This window comes from Canis lupus, chromosome 24, assembly GCF_003254725.2.
Source record: "Canis lupus dingo isolate Sandy chromosome 24, ASM325472v2, whole genome shotgun sequence".
Classification (NCBI taxonomy): domain Eukaryota; kingdom Metazoa; phylum Chordata; class Mammalia; order Carnivora; family Canidae; genus Canis; species Canis lupus.
In genome coordinates this window covers 35,444,003-35,463,340 of record NC_064266.1, presented here as the reverse complement: position 1 = coordinate 35,463,340, position 19,338 = coordinate 35,444,003, and positions in this window count along the sequence as shown.

Here is a 19,338-nt window from a genome sequence, read left to right as displayed (position 1 = left end):
AACTTGGCCAGTGCCTGCCTCATAACTGTCCAGATCCTCAGCTCTTGACTCATCCTGGTGATGTTGGCTGAGTGAGGACCTGGTGACCTGGCTACTGGGCCGGTCAATGGAGCATCAAGGGGAGGGCAAAACCCCATAGCTGATGAATCTCTTGAACCTCCGAGTTGGGCTTCCAGAATCCCTCTGCACCTTGGTTTCTTCCAACCGTCAAATGGAACTGACTCAAAAATGGCCCCTTGGCGTGGATGGTGTCAGGGGCCACTCAGGAAGCCAAAGGTGGGATGGGGGTGTATTGGCCACTTTATCACTTTGTCTAAACTTAAATGTCCATACATTTACCATCCTCCTTTCCTGCCAGTAAGAGCACCCTGGGAGTAGGAGCCCTATCCCTCCTGTGTGTTGTGTCCCCAGGGTCTAGCCCAGTCCTGGACATCAGTGAACCATGGCTAAATAAAAGAAGGATCAAGATGATCGGAGCCAGGAACCCAGGCCACAGCCAAAGCTCGTGCCTCTAATCATGTGCTCTGCACCTGGCCTTATTCTGGGGCTTATTGTTGAGGGCTGTGAGGATCTGGCTTGAGACCTTTGAAGTCAGATAACCTTGCCTCCCCCCTGAACTTGGAAGTCTTCTGTACTTGCTGGGTGCCCTCTCTTGAAAGGTCACCACCTCCCTTGGAGCCTCAGTTTCCTTCTCTGAGAAATGGAGTTTATTCATCTGGCTGTGTTTTTGGGAGACAAATGATCTCCAGGATTCCCAAATTTAACTTCCAGGGGATAAATGTGGTGCTCTGTCCTTCCAGCAGGTGGCATCAGAGACCGTGTAGTGACAGGAGGTTCGGTTACCTGGGCTCTCGTCCTGCCAGGTCCTGCCAACCGGCTTCCAACCCAAATGCTGGCCGCTGGGTGCACACATTTGGGACAGAGGTGGCCTGGAAGTGCTGGTTAGAACTGTCTGGATGATGAGCACCGGCTCCTGCCCTTCTGGCCCGGGATTGGCCTGACTTGGTGTGGATATTTTCTCTTTTTCTTTATCTTCCATTTTTTGTTATTGCTCTTTCTTGATTATTTTTGTCTTTCCCCTCCATGTCTTTCTTTCCTAGATTTTCTGTTGTTTCTTTGTCTTGTAACATATGTCTGTGAGGTCGAATCTATATTCTTTTTTTAAAAAATTGTGCATTTCCTTCTCTCTCTTCTTTCACCCCTTGCACTTGGATGTATGAGAAGGATGTGAAAGACCCTTGTACACTGTAAAATGAGGTGCTCACCAGGGCTGCAGCCAGGAACTCGCCAATGACTAATGTCATTAGTACACCCGGGCCTGGAACGAGGCCGCGCCTGGAAGCACGGACCGCAAGGTGGCGCTGTGGGGCAGGTTGTCCAGACTTGAGTCTCCCAGAGCACCTGGGGCGGGGGGCGGGGGGGGGGGGGGGGGAGACTCCAGCTGTAAGTCTCTGGGGTTTGGGGCTTTGCGGGGATGGGGGGGGTGAGTCAGATAGCCTGGCCCAAAGTGGCCTTCTCTGAGTACTTAGCAACATCTCCTGGAGGGTCAGGGGAGGGCGGTAGGGCCCCAGAGCCCAAGGCGTCCTGTGTGCCTCAGTTTCCCTACCTAGGATGAGAGTATGTACAACTCAATTCCTCAAAAAAGGACTTATCCTCTGACCAGCCTGGCCTCCCTCAGACTCCTTTGTAGGATTCATAGCAACGTTCAGGATCTTTCAGGTGTGTTGAGCTCTCAGTGTCTATTGGATACTTGGCTGGGTGGTGTAAAGGCATTACCCGGTACGATCCACATTCCAAAAACTTTTTTTAAAGATTTTATTTATGTATTCATGAGAAACAATGAGGGAGAAGCAGGCTCCCTGTGGGGAGCCTGATGCAGGGCTTGATCTCAGGACCCTGGGATCATGACCTGAGCTGAAGGCAGATGCTCAACCACTGAACCACCCAGGTGCCCCAGGTGTGATCCTCTTACCAGCCCTTTGGGTATGACAAGGGCTCCCTCCATTCTACAGAGGAGGAGGTGGGGACAGATAGTTCTAAGTGACTTATCCAGAGTCACACAGCTCAAATATCCCAGCCCCAGCTGTGGTAGCAACGTTACATTTAGCAAGTGGGAAACACAGTGGCTGCTGGATTTCTTGGACTCTGCCCATGTGCACCATGGGAGAATCTGACCTTTAGCCCTGAACCTGGCAGAAATAGGGGCAGAGGAAGGGAAGAGTGAGGAGGTCACTTGATTAAGGAAGACCTGCGGGCTGTTTTGGGAAAGCAGAAAGGGCCTTGCTGCTCTTGCCCTGGGTTGCTGCCTCAGGGTCTTTGCACAGGTTCCCACGGCCTGGAGTGCTCTTCCCCCAGCTGGCCTCAGGCTTTGCTCCCTCCTTTTACTCACATCTGCTCAAATGTCACCCCCTTCCCCCTTCCTTCGGATGACCACCCTCCTCTGCATCGCATCTACCACCACCTGCCAGAAGTGTGCATTGGCCCACTTCCCGTCTCTGGCACTACATCCAGGTCAGCTCACAGGGCAGGGGCCCTTGTTCACCACATTTATTAGGGACTCGCCGTTCATCAGAATGCGGTGGGAAAGCCTTCTAATGGGTCCCCGGCCTAGAACCTCAGCGCTGGGAACCACACTGGGCTCTGGGCTGCCTCTGCCGTGTGTCCCGACTGGTTTCCCTGTCGCCACGGCCGCGGGAGAGGAAGCCCAGGGCAGGCCTGGCGGCCCAGATGTGTAGGAAGGTGTCTGCTGGGGTCGGCCCGCCGCAAGCACACCAGCGTCGCTGCTTCTTGGGCGTCCCCCCTGTGCCCGGCGCCGTCCTGGGCATGTGAGTGCCACGTGTCGGAATGCTGGAGGCGCCCGCTGTCTGCCGAGTTTAACCCTCGGAGTCTTGGCGCAGTGGGTTCTTGCAGATGTTCTTTCAATCCCATGGACTCCAGTGGACAGAATCAGGGAACGAGGGGTGCAGGCTGGGGGGGGCAGCGCATCCCCACTGGCGAGGATTCTGATCACTAATCCTCATGAATTCTCACAGCACCTGTGAGAAGACAATTATTGTCCCATTTTACAGATGAGAAAACAGGTGGGACGTGTTCAGTGACCTGCCTGAGGTCATGAAGCCTTGGAGCTGGGACTGAGTGCGTCAGCCTCCAGCTCCCCAGGTGTTTGAGCACCTCCCAGGCGGGCAGAAGCAGCCAGTGCTGAGCGGGCTCCGGCCTCTGCAGTCTCCCCGACCCCCTGCCTCGCTGGCTCGCTGCCCTCCAGCCCCCAGGACCCCCTGTCTGTTCCTTGGGGTCTGTAATCACGTTCCTTGTCCCATCTCGGGAACTTCGCACTTGTTGTTTTCTCTGCCTGGAGCCCTCTTGCAGGCTGCCTCTCCTGTGACTGCCTCCTTCCTGTTGGTTATTCAGGTTGCAATGCCACCTCCTCCAAGAGGCCTTCCAGATTGAGTAAAGATATCCTCACATATTGACTGTCACACAGCATGCTCTTTCCTACTGCATAAGATCCAGTCTTTATTTAGTCTCCTTTTGCCTTTCTTAACTCACGTGTCGTTGGTCTACTCCAAGCGGCCTGCAGCTTCGGGGAGGGCCGGGCCCCCCTTGCTCACACCTGTCTCCTCAGTTCCTAGCACAGTGGCACAGTAGGTGCTCGGTCAGTACTTGTTGACTCTGGTCGAATGAAGCAGTGAATGAATGAATGGCCGTGGCAGGGAGGATGAACTTACAGCTGCCTCCTCATGAGGTATTTATGTTAATTTAATCTTCAGGTTTTGGGAAGTCCACGAGTATGTCTCTGTTCCTTCCCTGGGTGGGATAATTCTGCTCCTGACCCACTTGGAGCCCTTCTGCTTCACCCAGGCCTCAAGACCTTGCAGGAGGCCGGGACGAAGCTGAATGGTCCGTGAGAATGTTCTTCCATCAGGCTGGACCCAAGTCACCAGGTGTTGGGTCTGATTTGGCGGGAGGGCACGGCTGACGATGCAAAGCCACCCCACCCTATCCAGGGTGTGTCCTGTCCTCCCTCGGCATTCTGGCACACGAGAGCCCCGCAGAAACCCATATGTGATTCTAGGTCTGCTCTGCAACGCATCTGGGCCCACCTCGGGCTCTTGCTCGCAGCATTTATCAAGTATTTATTGAAGGCCTCCTGGGTGCCAGGCTCTGTTCTAGGCCCAAAGTCATATGAGCGAAGGGCTTGTGGAGTTTATTTTCTGCTGGAAGAGACGGACAAAAAAGCCAATAAACTCACGGGTATGTAATACGCCAGATGGTGTAAATGCCAATGAGCTAAATCCAGCAAGTGGGAGGTCAGGAGGGGATGTGCGAGCGATTTTAATAAATGGTCAGGGAAAGCCTCTCTGGGCAAACCCAAGGAGGAGAGGCTGCAGAGATAACGGATTCCACATAGTAAAAACAGCAGGTGCAAAGGCCTGGAGGTAGAAAGTCCCCTGGTGGGTTAGAGGAGGGATGACAAGGGCATTGCAGCTGGGGCAGCTGGGGGTGGGAGGCTGTGATGTCACAGCAGGCAGGGGCCAGGGCTCATGGGTGACTGGCGGGCTTTGGAGTTCATGTCTAGAATCAGGAAGCCACTGGCAAATTTTGAGCAAAAGACAGTTTTCTCATCTGTAAAACAGAGCAATTACAGGTCTGGGTCCACCAGCCCTGCCCGTTTGGATGTTTTCCAAAAGAAGGTGAGAGGACTCTCCAGAGTGAAAGTGGTTTGTAACATTTTATTTCTACAATGTGTTGCATTTTTCCTTTTGTGTTTTATGAACTGTGTAGTATTACCATGACACACATTCATATTTCTATTTAGTCCACGGACACAGCGGCCTGTCTGAGGAAGGCTGAAGCAGGGTTAGGGTTCTTCTGGAGACAAGGAACCTGCCCCATGGGGGAGTTGCGGGCACTCAGGTTGCCGGGAGCGTGGGCCGGAGAAGTCCTCCTGGAGTCAGCGGCTTACAACTGGGTGACACCAGCAGGCTGGAAAGAGGAAGGTGAATCTTGTCCCGAGAGGTAAGGAGGGTGGGAAGAAGGGCCATTGTTCCCAGCACTTGGCCTGTATCACCCACATCTTCCCAGCAACTCCCTGGGCCGTGATGCCCATTATAGGGACCAGCAGAGCTACGCACATAAGTCCTGTACCCTGAATCTCACGCTGCTGAGGCTGCGGCCCTCGCTGGGGTCTCTCCCCACTGCCCACGCCCTCCCTCCGGCGGGCAGTCTGGGTGCTCAGCCCAGGGGATGAATCATGAGGACAGGGCTGCCTTCACGGGCCCACGTGGGACCTGCGTAGTCACAGTGTTCAGAAGGGCCCCACGACTGGCTTGAGGTTCTGCTGTTCCTGTCTTGAAATTCTTTTTAAAAGTTTCTTTCTTTTTCTTTTAAAGTAGGCTCCATGCCCAGTGCAGAGCCAGTGACAGCCCGAATTCACAGCCCTGAGATCAGGCCCTGAGCTGAGACCAAGAGTCAGACGCTCAACCAACTGAGCCACCCGGGCGCCCTGCAGTCTTGAGATTCTTAATAACTTTTTGAGTAGGGGCTCTATATTTTTATTTTGCACCGGGCCCCACACATGGGGAGGAGGGTCGACATGAGGCTGCGAGCCGATCCTGGGATCCTGCCCCTTTGCCTGTCATTGGTGGGACATTGACCCACTTCTGACCAACGAGGTGAGGTGTAAGGGCCTTGCTCTGGTAGGTTCTGGGAAAATCTTTTCTCCCTGAAGTGAGGATGCTCGTGAGGAACATTTCCTTTCTCCCCATGCCCTTAACTTCCTGCTCTGGATATTGGACACTAGGATATGTCACTCTACATCTGCTGCTGCCACCCAGGTCCAAACCATCATCCTCTCCCTAGAATATTCTATGCTCTCCACTGGTTTCGCTGCTCCCACCCTCTTCCCTGCATGCCGTGTTCAGTTCTTCTGCCTTTCTGCCCAGACGTTCTGGGGCTTTGGGGGAGGGCCTAGTGCCCCAGGTCACCCCCTCCTGGGTGGGCCTCAGCCAGCCTCTGCCCAGCATGCAGGGAGGCCACTGCCCAGTCCTCCTGCTGTCCTATTTCCCTTCCAGTACTTTCCACGCCCATGTTTCCAGTGCAGGGCTGCTCCAGCGTCCCCACCATGCAGCCCGTCCCTGCTACCCTGTGTTCAGCCTCCAGATCTTTCCAGATCCTTCCTGCCCATTCACCCTCTCTCTAGTCAAAGCCTACCCATCCTCTGTCCCCCTCCCCCTGGCCCTGCTCCCTGCGGAGGGACACAGGCCTCACAGTGCCGCCGGAGTAATGGGGAGACATCCCCTAGTTACCTATTTGTGCTTGGCCAGGACCTGCCTGAGCCAGGGCGGGGGTGAGGGGGTTCAGACACCATGACGATGGAGGGGGACAAACTGTTCCAGGAACGGTGCGCCGCAGGCCAACAGGCTGGAGGAGGGCAGCCCCGCGGGGGCAGCACACACCTGAGCCGGCCCGAGGGGCATAAACGGACCCCCAGCCTCCTCTGAACTGACAGATGGGAGGGATCCCAGTGCCCCCCTGGGACCGAAGAGTCAATCTGATGTGTGTTCACTGAACACCTCCCGAGTGCCAGCCCCGTGTTCGCGTGAGCATGTCACCTCCCTCACCCTACAGCAGCCCTGGGGGGCCCCGGATGCACCGCCTCCCCCAATGCAGAGACGAGGGAGGCAAAGAGGTGAGGGGCTCACCCAGGGTCCCATGGGGAGGGCGTCAGAGCCGGGATTGGAGAGCGTGACGCCTGGTCCCAGGTGCTCTCCCCAGCCCTCAGGCCTGCCCGCTGCTCATGGGATGGGAGAGGCCTCCGCCGAGGGCGGGTCAGAGAGGGGAGCCCCGGGAGGCTTCCCCCTTGGGGGGCTGCTGGTATACCAAAAACGGGGGACATGCCAAGACAGGGTGACGAGGCCCCCGGGCTGGCTGAACGTGAAGCGGCCAACGCCTGGTCACGGTGCTGCGCCAAAACCCGGACCGCATGGATCTAACGAGAGGCTAAGTCCAGGTGCACTGAGGCATGAGCACAGGGTGGGGGGCGGGGGGTAGGGGATGCGGCCTCGTGGCCAAGTACTGAGCTTTGTGGCCAGACTCCCTGGGTTCGAATGGCTTCTCCCGTGCCTCAGTCTCCCCGTGGGTAGCAGGGCTCTCGGCAGTGGGCTCCTCACGGGGCTGGAGCGGGGCTGGGGGTGAACCCGGACGCCTGTGCTGGGCGCTGGGCCTCGGGGGGGGGGGCTCAGGAGGCCGCGGGGGCGGAGGGGACGCCCAGACCTTTTCCACTCTCCGGGCGCCTCATTCAGAGAGAGTTCCAGAAGTCTAAGAGTCAGGCCTTTTGTGCAAGTGAGGCCCGGGGCCTGTGTAGCCCGGGCCCTGGGGACGGATTGCATCCATTTATTTTACAAAGCGCTGTGTTTATCTGCATTTTCCACCTGAATGCTCCAGGGAAACGTTCATTTGTGAGGATGCTGCTCCCAAAATAACCGGTGATTTCATTTGAAGAGCTAATTAGGCAGAATCAATGTGGTTTACTCTAAAGAGGGTCCATTTCAGACGGAGAGGCGGGGAGGTCGGCCTGGATACCCTGGGCTGGACGCAAAGCGGGCGGAGGGTCGGGGCCGACCCAGAAGCTCCCTGGGCATGTCACCGCGGCCACCAGGAGCTGCAGGATCAGGGCCTGGGCCCCGCTGGCACCGGCGCTCCTGGCCGGACCCTCAGGGGCGGGGTGGCACCTGCGCCCCCCATCCTGCCCCGGGGGGGCTTCAGCATGAACCCCAAGTCAGGAGTCGGATGGGCCTTGGTTCAAAGCCAGCTGTGCCCTTGACTGGCCGTGTGGGCCGAGGTCCCTGCATGACCCCGCCGAGCCTCAGTGTCCCCATCTGTCCCGTGGAAATAAAGCACAAGACTGCCTTCCCTCGGGACCCGTGAGGCTGCGAGAAGTCGCCGTGAAGCGGGGCCAATGCCCGCCGGGTTCGGGGTGCGCGGGGTTCAATTATTCCTCGCTCCTTCCTGAAATGGGGAGTGTATGGGCCGCCCCGCTCCGCCCAGGTCGTGTTCTTCACGCGGAGGGACGCATGCCTGGCACCCGCGGGGCGCCGTGAACGGAGCGGCTCCTCTCTGGGCTGCATCGGTCTGAACCCCCCGACGCACAGTCAGGCGAGGCCGGCGATGCTGCACCGCAAACAGCCCCCCAAGAAGAGGCCCCGCCCTGGAAGGCGGATTTCGGGCTCCAAGTGCAGGTGCACAGAGGGGCGGCCTCACCCCGGGGGCTGTGCTCAGGAGGCTCCTCACCTGCGACCCGGGGACAGGGCAGCCCAGCCCCTGCATCCCCAGCGCCTAGGCCCTGAGAAGGGAGGGTGGCGGGGGTGGGGGGTCCTGCAGGGCAGTAAGGTGCCCAACCCCGGGTGTGAGGCCACCTCTGTGCTCGCGGCTCATTGGCCAGAGGTGGGCAGTGCAGGGGTGAGCCCATAGGGGGGATGCGGCCCCGGCCTCCAGAGGGTCCCCAGGAACCCGTCCGCGTAGACGCTGGGTCCTGCGCAGCCGCGCCCTGCTGAGGGCGACACTTGTCCCCGCGGGCCAGCTGGGCTCCGCCGCAGCCCCTCCTTGGAGAGCCGCGGGCTCGGAGCTGGTGCCCCTGGGGGCTCCTTCCCTGGGTCCTTCCCCGGCACCCACTAATTCGTCAGGAGGGACAGACGGGGTCTGTTTGGGTCTGCAGGAACCGTGCGTCTGTCTGTCTGCATGTCAGGTCCCCAAGACGAGAGTCTGCTGCACAAGGGCCTCGGTCTCATCACAGCAGTTCTCAACGACCGGTCTCGCTCGTGGATTGTGTGTGTGTGTGTGTGTATGTATGTTAATGCATGTGCTTGTGCATGTGTGTATGCATCTATATGTGTATATATGCATATGTGTGAATGTATGTGTGTGCATATGGATGCATAAGTGTGTGTGTGAATGTGTGTGTGTGCATGTGTACACGTGAGAGGCCTTCTCAAGCCTTCCAGGCTCGCACAAAGCTCCCCGTCAGTGTCCCCGCCCAGGGGCCTGGTTAAGCAAACGCAGGATCCCCCAAGAGCAGTGATGGTAAAGGAGCCCGTGGAGCCCGTGTGAATTCCTGCTCACGCTGGACCGTGTGGACTCTGGAGCCTCCGCTCTGCAGGGGGTGCCGGCTCGGGCGGAGGAGATTCCAGGGCAGTGGTGGTTCAGCCTGGCTCTGGGTGACCCTGTGCTCCTGCCAGGTCTGATGGGGCCCACATTTCAAGCCCCCCGAGGAGCGTACCGGAGGGGTTAGTCCCTGGCCTCGTGTGCCCAAGGCCCCCCATCTTTCTGCTGTTTGCTCCTCTCCCCAGACTTCCAGGCTCCAAGGGCCTTCTCAGAGGCCCAAGTTCCCCGCAGGAGGGGGGCCTGTGCCATTAGCTGGGTCTTGGCTCCTCTACCTGGAGGCCTCACTGACCACCCTGTCTCCTCTGAAGTCGCTTCCTGTTCCCTAATGCCCTACTCTTTCCATTGTGGGGTTTATCAGTCCTCTGATCATCTGGCTCATGTGATCATTGACCGTCTTGCCTCAAGGAAGCCAGGTCCGTGAGGGCAGGAACTGTGGTGAGCCCTGGGCCGTGATTCCAGGACCCCACACCGTTGGAGCACATTGGTGCACTTTGCTGGGGTTCTCTGTGTGCACGAGTGTAGGGACGAATGGATGGAAGCTCATCCTGGTACCAAGAGCAGACTCTTCTCCAGCCTCATCTGTCCCATGTCTTTCAAAGCCTTCTACATCTGAGCCTAATGAAGAACTTACTTGTGTTAATGAATATGTATTAATTCTTTTTTTAAAAGATTTTAATTATTCATTCATGAAAGACACACAGAAAGAGATAGAGGCAGAGACACGGGCAGAGGGAGAAGCAGGCTCCATGCAGGGAGCCTGATGTGGGACTCGATCCCAGAACTCCAGGATCACACCCTGAGCTGACGGCAATCGCCCAAACTGCTGTATTAATTTTGGTCCCTGTATTAGTTTTTTCAAGATGAGATATACATATTTAATAAGGGATGTCTAGAGACTCAGGTTTTTAATCCAAGGAAAGTTACCCCGATAATGAGAATGTAAAATGATAGCAATGAGGGAGTATGGATATTTAGGGCATGGAGGCCTGGAGGAGCCATGGGTCACAGAACGGAGCAGTTCTCCTGGGTGTGGGGTGGGAGGGCAGGGGGAGCTTTGCAGTGGGAGTCAGTCCAGGACCAGGACCTGGTCCCAGCTTAGCTACCACCTGTGCATCTGACACCAGAAAAGTCACTCCCCTCCTCCTTGGCCTCAGACACCCTATCTGTAAATGGGGACCCTAACCCACACCTCACAGAGGTGTCAGGTTCAGATGACATGAATGTAGTTCTGGTGTTTTGGAAATTACGAAGTTTTTGCTCACTAAATAGAAGGGATTATGGTAATGAGCAAAAGTGTCCCTACCTGTCACTGATGAGATATTTTTGGCTTCAAAAAGCAGAAAGCTCCCAAACATGTAGCTAAATAATAAGGACAATTTATTACTTCATAAATCAAGGAATCCAGAGAGTATTCCAGGCAGCTCTGGGTCTGGCTGGCTTGGAGGCCATGGCTTCTTAAGGACCTGGTCCCTCCCAGCTTCTCTGCTGCACTGTCTTCCCCTCATTGGCTTTCTCTCTGATTGTTGCAGGAAGGTTCCACAGCTCTAGGTATCATATCCTCACACAACAGTGTCCAGAGGCAGAAAGAGGGAAAAATATATTTCTTCCTATGGCCTCTTTATAGGACCTGGGAAACCTTTTCCAGAAGCCCCCTGCATCTTTTCTCTCATGGTACTTTGGCCAAAATTGCATCCAAGGCTTATTCCTAGACCAGTCACTGGCAGAGAAAATGTACCAATCATGATTGGCCACCATGATGTTTCCACCAGAAGGTCTGCTCCCTGGGGACATGTTGAAACTAGGGGGTGTTTTAGTTTGTCTTTTTTTTTTTTTTTTAAGATTTATTTATTTATTCATGAGAGAGAGAGAGAGAGAGAGAGAGAGGCAGAGACACAGGCAGAGAGAGAAGCAAGCTCCATGCAGCGAGCCCGATGTGGGACTTGATCCCCGGACCCGGGATCATGCCCTGAGTCAAAGGGCAGATGCTCAACTGCTGAGCCACCCAGGCGTCCCATGTTTTAGTTTGTCTTAATGATTGATGACACTGCTGGCCTTTACAGGATAGACCCAGGAATCCTGAGTGTCCTACAATGTGCAAGACAGTTTAAGCTAGATAAACATCATTTATGTGTGTGTGAAGTGCCATTTTAGTTTATTTTCTAAACGGTGTAAAGGGCACGTTTAATCATACAACTTATGTCAATTATATCAAAACAAAACATGTTGCAAGATTTTCATATATACTGAATATACTATTGATATTCAAGTATCTCTGTCATTTTTTCTGCCCTTCTGTTGTGGGGCGACTCCTGATCTTACTTCTCTTACATCCAAACTTATTCTCCCGATGTTGGCAAAGAGCTATTCATCGTGTGTCCTCATGTGTCTGTGTCTTCTCATTTACATACTGAAATGTGATTTATTTTATTACAAATTATTTTCCTTTTATTTCTTTTTTATAATCCACTTAAGAGCATTATAATGGGTTTTTAAGTACGTGTGATATTATAGGTTAATTATTTATGACTTCCATCTCAGGGCAATAGAGAGGTTATTGAGTACATTTCCTCTTTGGAGAGGTCATTGGGTCTGCCAGAATTGAGAACCACTGGCCTGAATCCATCACGATTCATATCCTGGGGTGGGAGGAGAGCCTGAGTTCTGAAATTTGTGGCTTCCTGGGACCTGAATCACCTCAAAGTTGAGTTGAGAGTAAAGGCCAGAAGTGGCTATTGGCTTGGCACTTATGATGTCTGATTGCCCGTGCAATTGCTCCTTCACTGCCACTGAGTCACAGTGGCTGCTCAGGAAAGAGATCCACAGAGAGGCATGAAGGTGCCAAGAGGGCTACTGAGGCAGGGCTGGGTTTGCATTTAGCCCGGAGACCTGACAGTAGAAACCCACCACATTATGGCCTGCTGGGTGTTGGTCATACAACTGCATCAATTTACATCTGGGAGAGAATTTGCTGGTGGGAATGAAAGATTGGTTTATCTCCTTTTTTTTTTTTTTTTTTGGTTTATCTCCTTGAGCACAAACTGAAGAATACAGAGGATAGGTAAGTGTGACCAATGCCCAACTGAGACAGACGGTTCTGAAAGAGGCCTCTGAAAGCAATTCCCTACATTCATTCATTCATTCATTCATTCAACCATCCAGCTAATACTTACTGAGCATCCATTGGATACCAAGACTCATGCTTCCAGATATGAAGGTTTGGGAGGCATCAGACCTGAGCCGGCCCTTTAGGGGAGGCCTGCATTAGCCAGAGACAGGGTAAGGAGGAGCCAGATGGTTGGGGGTTCTGTTCAAGTGAGCCTTACCTAGAGGAAAAAGCTACATTTTGACCAGTCATTTTATTACAAATTAAAAAATGAAATAGAATTTCAAATGCTTGGCCCTTACCCCGGAAGTGTTTTTATTAATCTATCCAAAAATATTTATTGTGTGCCTACTAAGTGCCCACCCTCATTGTGGGCACCGGAAATAACACAAACATAGAAAAAAAAGAACAGAAACTAAGTAGGACCAAGTAGAAACAGGCTACTTCCCGGGCCTCCTTAGAAGGCTACTAGCGGGTTTCCTTGCCAGGAGCTATGTATTCCCCTCAAGCCCACCCTAATCACTCTTGTTGCTACTTAACTGGGGTCAGGTGTCAGTATGTTCCAGAGGGCAAGTGCAAAGCCTGGCCGGGAGGAAACAACATGCACTCCAAAGTGATTTTGGGATGTTGCTGATTTATATCGGTGGAAACCTAGGGAGTACGCACAGGAATAGATTTGGCAAGAGTGTTAGGCAAAGGAGGACAGCATATACATTGGATCAAAGTAAATGTAGAAATATGGGTGCTTCCGGGGATTCTGGATTCACTGGTTAGCTCACCAGGCTGGAGGTGGCTCTGTTCACTTGGTTGCTGACCTTCCATGGTTTCACGGCAGGCCCTCATTTAACCAGGATGGGATAACAGAATGTTCCTTGTGTAACCTAAGGGAAGAAACCCAAAGGCTTAGGGAGATACGGAGGTGGGAGTGACTTTATCATGAATGATATGGACAAGCACTCCTCCTAACCCCTCCTGTGCCCTCTAAAGTTCTGGCAGGTACTCGGTTCACGAAGGCATTGAGGGATACATCCCTGAGGGAGCACCTGCATCCTTGGAACTGTCTGTGTGACTGTTCTCGGTAAGCCAGGTGTAATGGTGGAGAGCCACAGGGAGATACGAGGTGCCAGCTATCTAGTGGGGATGAGGTCGAGTGACAGCATTTCACTTGTGGGAAGAAGGACAGTGGGGATGAGGACAAGTGACAGCATTTATCCACCCAAGACTAGGATGGGCATACTTATTATATTTCCCAGAGGAAAAGAAGCGGTGATCAGAATGTCTCAGGAAATCTTTTGCATGGCTTATTCATGATGGTGTCCTTAGAAATGAAATAGATGGGCGGTGTAGCAAAATGTTATTGGATCTATATGATGCAGAAAGATCTGGTGGCCAGAAACCACTGCAATGGAGAGTCATGGCCTCTTGTCTAATATTTTGAAAAGAGAGATCAGGTAATTCATGGAATTTTGACTCAAGTCCAAATCACAGTGGACCCAGTAGGCCTGCAGATCCTGAGCTCCTTGGCAACTGGAAGGATCCATGGAGTAAAATCCGTAATAGAGATAAGACCCAAGTGAACCCTCTAGTAATTTCTTTCCTAACCAGGATAGCATTTTTTGGTGAATTGCAGAGATTAGTGCCACCCTTGGAGACTTGAAAGATGTGGCAGGTTGGGGAATCCAATCGTATCTCCATTTAACTTGCCTGTTTGGCTTCTCTGGGGCAGATGGTTCTTGGAGAATGATAGTGGATTACTATAAACCTAATCAGGTGGTGACTGTAATTGAAACTGCTGTTCTGGACATAGGATCTTTGCTTCAGCCCGTCAGTAGCCCCCTGACACCCCATATGCAGCTGTTGACGTGCCAGATGCTTTATTTTTTCTAGAGCAATCTACAAGGACTATAGGAAGCAGCTTGCTTTTACTGCTCGGAGCCAACAGTACACATTCACAGTCTTGCCCCAAGTCTATGCCAACACTCTTGCTTTTTGCCACAATATAGTCTTCTGAGATTCTTGGTTATCTTTTCATTGTACCAAGCATCATAGTGGTTGGTCCACTATGGTGTTGACATTTGGCTGTTTGGACCCAATGAACAAAATGTAACAATATTTTGTTATAACATTAAATTTGACATTAAATTTAACAACATTAAATGTTTTATTTAGTAAGTCAAATGTGAATCCTAATCTGGGTTCCAATTTCCGTATGAGCAGGAGTTCAGCCAGGAGACAGAAATCATGCCAGTTATTTTAACAATAACAATAAAAATAATGTATATGTAATATAACTGTTAACTAGGTATTGAGGAATTGAAATGCAAAGAGAGAACACGAAGGCAGCGATGGCAAATTGCTGTTCATGGGTAGTCTATCTGCCTTTGTAAATAAAGTTTTATTGGCACACAGCCATGCCCGTTTGTTCACATACTGTCTACAGCTGCTTTTACACTCCAAGGGCTGAGCCAAGTGGCTGCAACTGAGATCATGTAGGTTGCAAGGCTAATGTGTTTATTATGTGGCCCTTTCAGAAGAAATTTGCCCACGCCTGCACTAAGGTGTCACAGAAGTGGCAAGGGCAGGAATCAGCTACCATCTGAGGACTCGGCAATTAGGTTGTAATGATTAAAACAGAGGCTTGGAAGAGGGACCTTGCAGAATTGAAACTGTGAGGCTGAAAGTCATCTAGCACTGGCTGCTTGATGCTGCTATGCCTGAAGGCACTCAGGTGACACTGACAGGAACAGGAAAACAGACTGGAAGAGGGGGAAGCAGAGAGGCACCAGGAAGTGGAGGGAAATAGCAAATCCTCTCTTCCTCCTCCAGTCTTGATGCTCTCCCTCTGGCACCCCCATAGGCAAGGCCCAACAGGGATCACCAGCAAAGCCTAAACGTGGTTTGCAGAGGCAGCCCCAGTATCGCAAAGCAGCACACACAAGGGTAGATTTTCAGATGAGAGACAATAGTTTAAGAACTGGTACAAGGAACAAGGCATCCCTTTCTTGTTCATCTCCAGGCGCACGAATTGAGATGGAAGACAGAGCGCATATCAAATTGCTGATTGTAGATTCTATGGTAAGATTCAGTTTCCTCATCTGTAAATGGTAACGAAAAATATAGTAATAATAATAATACACCTGTTAATGAATATGTTTGGTTGCATGCGGTCCTGATACCCAGACACAGAATGCAACGCCCCCGTGGCTGGTGGCCACTGGTGGCCAGATCTGCATGGGTGGAGGACTCTGGCTCTAACCACCTGTGCCAGCACCCGAGAGGGCTGTTTCCACCCACCCTCGCTGTCACAGCCGGGTCTACTGTGTTACCGGCCAATGTAACTCCCCCTAGTCACGGTCATAGACTTGTTTCACTCACTTCACAGACCTTACCATTGTCTGCGCTTATCCAGGCAACAGATTTCTTTCCTGTCTCCTCTCTGAACACCTGAGATCTGGGGCCTTGTGTTCCAGGCCTCCACTGTTTCCCCAGAGCATAGGCCAGGTGCCCGACAAAGATTCCATCCAGAACCTCACTTAATCCTGAGCCACCCGGTTTGGCAGGTTTTGTTATCCTCAGTGACAGGTAAGAGGACTAAAGCCCAGAGACATTAAGTGACCTGCCTGATGTCACAGAGCCGTGGAGGTACACAGCAGGGCTTCAAAGGCCAGGTGGTTTCTCATACTGTGCCCTTGCTGCAAGGTCCAACCTCTCGCTTTCCTGGCCCACCTTCCAGGGGCCTCTCTTAGGCCAGTTTGCCCCCAGTTCACAGAGGGCCAGTCCCACTTTGGATGGCATAGGAGTTTGCTCAAGACAGAAGTCCACCGTCCTCTTTTAATTTTGATAATGGAACGAAGGACATAAATCCAGCATTACGTGTGTGGTCAGTTGTCCTGTTTCTTTTTCTAAGAAGCAAATTTATGGGGCATCTACACTTGGGGTGATTATTCCCCAATAGTTTACAGTATCAAAGCTCCTTTATCCCTCTCACCCCCATAAATCTAATTTACATGGACTGGTAGATCAAGCAGTGCATTTCCTGGTGTTAGAAGGCCGTGAATCATTCACAGTGCTTTTAGAAACTTGTGGAGATTAAGGTTTTGCATAATGCAAATCGGGGCAAGAAGATGTTTGCTCTGCCTGTGGATGCAATTAGAGCAATGATCACCAGGAGAAATTCATTTTCCCGGGACAAAAAAAGGTCTGCTTGGTATGCAAAAGAGCAGAGTTATTTGCAACACAGGAGCCTGGAACCTGTGGTTAGCAAAGCACCCAGTGACTGATTTGCAGCTTTAAAGAACTTAAAGATGAATAAAACGTTGAATAAAGTTTCAAAGAACCGTTGTCAGACAGCATAAGATCTAAGTATTTGTGGGGAGAACAAAAGTCAAGAAGGTACCTAAAATATTCCAGCTCCAAACCCTGGAGTCCTTTATACTACCTGGAATTTTCTCCCACCAACTTATGCCTCTTCTAATCCCTTACATTCCAATGCAAGCCCCTTCTTCCAGGAAGTCCTCTTTGCTTACTTCAGCCCTAGTACCCCAGCTCCTTTGACCTCCAGTTTGCTCATTCACTCAGCAAGTATATCTGGCCACCTCCATGTGCCAGGTGCTCACTGATCTAAGAGCATGGGCTAGGTCAGCCACCAAAACACACAAATCTCTGCCTTCTTGAAGCTGATGTTCTAGTGGGGACGTGAGAGACAATACATGAAATAAAGAAGTTATTACTATGTGAGATAATGCTAAGTGCTATGGAGAAAAGAAAGCCAAAGTAGAGGTGGGGGTGGAGTAAGAAATGCCCGGAGGTGGGGGTGGTTTACAGTTTTAGGCAGGCTGGTCAGAGGGCCCGAGATAGTGACGTCTCTACAAGCATCTGCAGGAGGTGAGGGCCGAGACCTGACATGTATCCGGGGAAGTGGTCCAGGAGTGGAGAGAACACATGTTGCTGGAAGGTTCTGAGGGTAGTGGGGTGGTCGTGGGCCACGAGTCCGGACCAGGAGCTGGGCCAAGGTCATATGAAGCCCATTCATCCATCCATTCCTTCATCCACCTGATTTACCCAGTTCCTTCAACAAATGATTTGGGCCTAACGGTGGGCCAGGATTTGCTGTTCTTGACACTGGGAATCCAGCACTAGACCCAACGCATGGCTCCAGGCTCTCATGGGGCTCACACTCTGGTGGGAAAATAGAGAATAAGCAAAAAAACAAATAAGATAATTTCAAAGAGTGACCAGGAAACAAAAGGGAGTGACGACAGAGAGGTGGGCAGAGAGATCCAACCACCCACCACTGGCTTCCAGGAGAGCCCCGGTCTGCGAGGACGCCCTAGTGACCAGGCCCTCTGACCAGGCCAGGCCCGGCCCTCCTGGAACCTTCGAATTAATCCTCCAACGACCTTGGAGTGAGTGAGGACTGCTGTCATCCCTACCTGTTGAGCGGGAGTCCGCCTCCCCCAGCATTTGTTGAGGGAACAAAGGAACAGGGGGGTGACTCCCTCTCTCTGCTGCCCCAGGGTCTTGGGAGGGCACAGAGGAGGCCTGTGTCACCCGGGGGGAGGGGGAGGAGGTCCTCAGGGGCTGCTTCTTCTTGGTCCAGAGGCAACACGTGACTCTGCTCTTCACCACGGGGGGTGGGGGGTGGGTGTCACTTTAAAACAGAAAGTCCTGCTCCCACTCACCAGGCTGCTGGCCCACCAGCTCCGTGTCCCCATCCCTGTGGCCTCAGAAGGCCTGGGAAAGGGAGAAAACAGGATGGGTGGGGCTCGGGGGCACCGAGGCACAGGGAAGGGTGCTGACCAGAGGACATTGGTCCAGGGACTGCTCCAGGCACCCAGGGTGGACGTGGCCTTGGGTCCACACGGCCCGGACAGGGCAGCTTGGTGGACATCTGTCTGGCTGTCTGCCCCCATTTTCATGTGAAAGGCAGGCGGGACATGACATGGGGGACGACGCTGCCATCTGCTCCTGGAAAAGCGCTGTGTTGAGAGCCGTGTGTCTGCGACCAGGGTGGAGAGGCTGGCTGGGGCAGAGGGTCAAGGGGAAGAAAGCCAGCAGCAGGTGCTTGCAGGGCGGCTCATGTGGGGGGTGGGCTCTCGAGGGCAGGGCTGTTCTGGGCTGGGTCACCATCTGTGCCCGTGTCCCTGGAGGCGGTTCTGGGCTCGGCCCGGCTCAGAGGCACCCCTCCCTGCCCAGGGCCCGGCCGATCCGATGCAGCCGGTGCTCGGCCCCTCTCCGCTGCCTGCTGCGGAGCCGACCCCTGAACCGGCTCCATCTGCCTCCAAGGTCTGCCCAGCAGGATCCTGCCTCAGTTCCTGGGCTACCAGAATGTTGGGATGGTCCCTAGGCCACACCTGCTCGGTGGTCAGGAGGTTGTCCCCCTGGGAGGTTCCCTCCAGCTCTGACCTCCGGGTCTGGACACCTGGACACTCCAACCAGAGGTGGCTCGGGATGAGGGAGCAAAGAGAGGCTCTCCCAGGGAGCAAGCAGGCGGGGGAGGAGGAGGGACACCATCCTCTGGCAGTGCCCCTGTACACTTGAATTTCCAGCGAGGAAGACCAACGGTGGTCTCCTCTTTCTGCAGGGACTCTGCACAGGGGGGCAGGCTCTTTGCTGGCTGCAGAAGCCCCCAGGTCAGGACAGCCCGCTGTCTCACTGCAGACACCTCCCTGCAGCCCAAATTCCGTGCCGACCTCAACAGGATCCCTTTGTCTTGTTTTAGTGGAAAGTTGGTGTGTCCCCTTTTGAGCAGTTCTAGGGGTTGGGGAGGAGGCAGGCTGTTGAGAAGAAGGTGTGCTGCCCGCGTGGCCCAGAAGCGGCAGGAGCATCTGCGGGGGTTTGACGGGTGACTGGCGGGAGGGTCACCCAGACGCAGAAGGAGGAAAGGAGGGACCGGTCTCACTGGCCGTGGCGGGGCAGCCCATATGGGGAACGGAAGGGAAATGCAGGCCCGGCCATTCCTGCAGGGCTTTCTCCCCTGCACACCCGCCGCGCTCACCCAGAGGGAATGCACAGGTATTCTGTTTGTAATTAGAAAGTAATTTAATTAGCTGCTGAAAATGAGGTTCCAGAATTAA